Source organism: Quercus robur, chromosome 7 (assembly GCF_932294415.1).
Source record: "Quercus robur chromosome 7, dhQueRobu3.1, whole genome shotgun sequence".
Classification (NCBI taxonomy): domain Eukaryota; kingdom Viridiplantae; phylum Streptophyta; class Magnoliopsida; order Fagales; family Fagaceae; genus Quercus; species Quercus robur.
This window is the reverse complement of record NC_065540.1, coordinates 40,674,541-40,677,457: the sequence shown is the minus strand read 5'-3', so window position 1 is coordinate 40,677,457 and position 2,917 is coordinate 40,674,541.

Here is a 2,917-nt window from a genome sequence, read left to right as displayed (position 1 = left end):
TAAGTTAAAGTAGAGTATCTATCTTGTATAAAAAAAAAAAAAAAAAATTAAAAGAGAAGAGAACCTTTTTGGTCATGGGAGCTGTTGATTGGTCTTGGGAGTTGGGAGCCGTTGAAATTGGTGTGAAAGCTTTATAACACGAGTCCAAATCTTCTGTCTCATTTTTCCTGCTCCACTTTATACTCCACTAATAAAATCTTGACATGTACACCCATTTAATTCAAATCTAATTTTCAGCATTTTCTTATTTAGTTTCATAAAATGAATAAAAATCTAAACCACCCTATCAGCCACCACCATTGCCGCCACCCACCTTCATTGACGTCATCAACGGTCAGCCACCACGTCACTAGTCATGGCCACCACTTTCGCCTGATTTACACACTACCGGAAACCCAAGCCCATCCCACCGCCTCTCTCAATCCCATCAACCACCATCACTTCACCATAAATTAAAAAATAAAAAACCCATCAAGGTCAGTCACGATGCTGTTTTCTCTGGATCTGAAGCAGCACCACCAAGGTCAATCACGCTGGATCTGAAGCACCACCACCACAACCCAAGACATTACTATCATTCTCTCTCTTTAAGCTCAACCACCAAGCAAAACAGTAACAACTATAGCCAGCAAAAATCCAACCAAAATAAATCTAAGAGGAGTGAATGAGAGAAATAGAGGGTGAGAGCAAATCTGCCGCATGTTGTTTGGTTAGAGCTTAGGAATATATATATACACACACACACAATCGTTTTTAAAATTTCCAATTTCTTTAATAGCCTTGAATTACCGGGGGTTGAGGGTGGTGATGATGTTTGTGCTGGTAGCGGAATGGCCATGTTGGTGGCGGTAGAGTTCGGTGGTGGTGCTAAGATGTGTGAAGATTTTTATTTTTATTATTTTAGGTAATTGAAATAAGAAAAAGTATAAAATAGGGAGTTAATTAAATTGGTGGACACATGGAAGATTTTTATTAGTGGTATATAAAGTGGTATAGAGAAAGTGGTACAGAAGATTTGGACTCTTATAACACGGTATCAATAGAGCATTCACACCAATTTCAATAGTATTTTAACTAAATTGATCTAAAAACTCTTTTTTTTTCTTCTATTTTAGTCAACCATTTTTCTACAAACACCTACATCATGCTCTCTACTCTATCTTTAATTTTATTTAAATATTTAGTTTATTGTTTTTTTTTTTAATCTCTCCAAGAAACTTTCCCTCTCCCCCTTTCTTCCTTCTCATTGTTCTTCACTGAAACAAAAATCCACAAATTACTAATTACAAATCAAAATTTTACACACATATCCTGATCGTTCTTCTCTGTTCAACCCAAATTGAAGCTCGATATGACCCATGTCGTTCTTCTGGGATCTTGGTGAGTGGTGACTCCATGAACTCCTTTTCCCCTTGATTTTGATCATATATATATATATATATATCAAACTGATTTAGTTTGATGTGTTGATGAGCAGTGTCTCAATAAGTGTATTAAAGTACTACTCACAAATTAATTTGGTCCACATGTTGTTGAGCCTGATGCAAATGCAGCAAATTGGTTTTAGGTAAATTTAGTTAAATTTGTTGTAAAATTGTGGTTTGTTGAACTTGATGGAATGCTCTTAGCGAGCTAAAACTGTTAGATTCTCAAAAATGTTATAGTATATTTCTAGAGGAAAATATTATGATGCAAAATTGGAATCTCCTAAATAAGGTCTGAATCTTGAAAATGCTTTATAAATAGAATTTTTATACAAAATTTTTAAATAAGCTGATTGCGTTTGTAAGGCTCTGTTATTATTACATGATTACAAGAGACACAGTCTCATCTCATATGTTTGGGGTATAGATTTCACAATTGACGAACTCACTCAATTTAATTTTGCATTAAGTAGTTTACAGTTCGTTTGTAATTAAATCATTACTTCTCAATTCTTTCTCACTCCTTTAGAACCCAAAGTCCAGAAAGTGCACTTTTAAGAAACTGAATATATACTGCAAGAGTGAGGGTTCCTCTCATTGTTCTTGCTTGTCCCGTTTATAGCATGAACAACACTGCCTGCTTATACAATGTGAGTCATGGAGACGGTTTTGTTGAGGGGTTTGAGGGTAAATATTCAGCAAATACAAAAGGTGGCTAAATTTACTCTTTTACCTTATTTTCCTCCTTGTTTGTCTGCATGATCATGATAGATAGATCTCATGCAAAGCAATAATTATTTCATGCATTATATATATAAATGTTTGGATCCCAAATGGTTGTGAGGCCTACACGATGCTTCATCCTTAATTGTTGAATATGTATGTCCGATCGGGAGAAATATCTCATTTAAAGGGTCAATGTAACTTCCGTGTGAGAATGATATTAGATACCTATTTTGTAAGATAATTTTTTTTTTTTGGAGAAGCCGCCCCAAAAAGGAAAGGGGCTTTCGTAAATGCGAGAAAGAAGTTACATGTGAAAAATATATTATATACACTTTTTTTTTTTTTGTTGGAGAAACATATATTATGTACACACCTATTCTATAAAATAACTTCTAATTTTTTATTGGCACGTTGTCGTTATGTGAGAATGATGGTACATAAATACAAGTTTACATGAGTAAAAAAAGATTCTGTTACGCGGTGGCGGAGTAAGTATTTGAGTTGAGGGGGTGGCAAAATTTATATATAATATACGCATTCACACAAATTTATGTGAATATATAATATTCGAGACCAATTTGAAAAATTAAAAGCTATTCATTTAAATACTAAGTGATATTTAACGTAATTATACATAAAAAAAAAACTCTACAAAAAAAAAAAGAAGCTTATTTATAATATTGTAGTTATCTATTGAGATATTTCTAACATGAGTGATCTATTTTATTTTAATTTCTTTTAGAGTCAAAACTCAAGTTATGAATGAA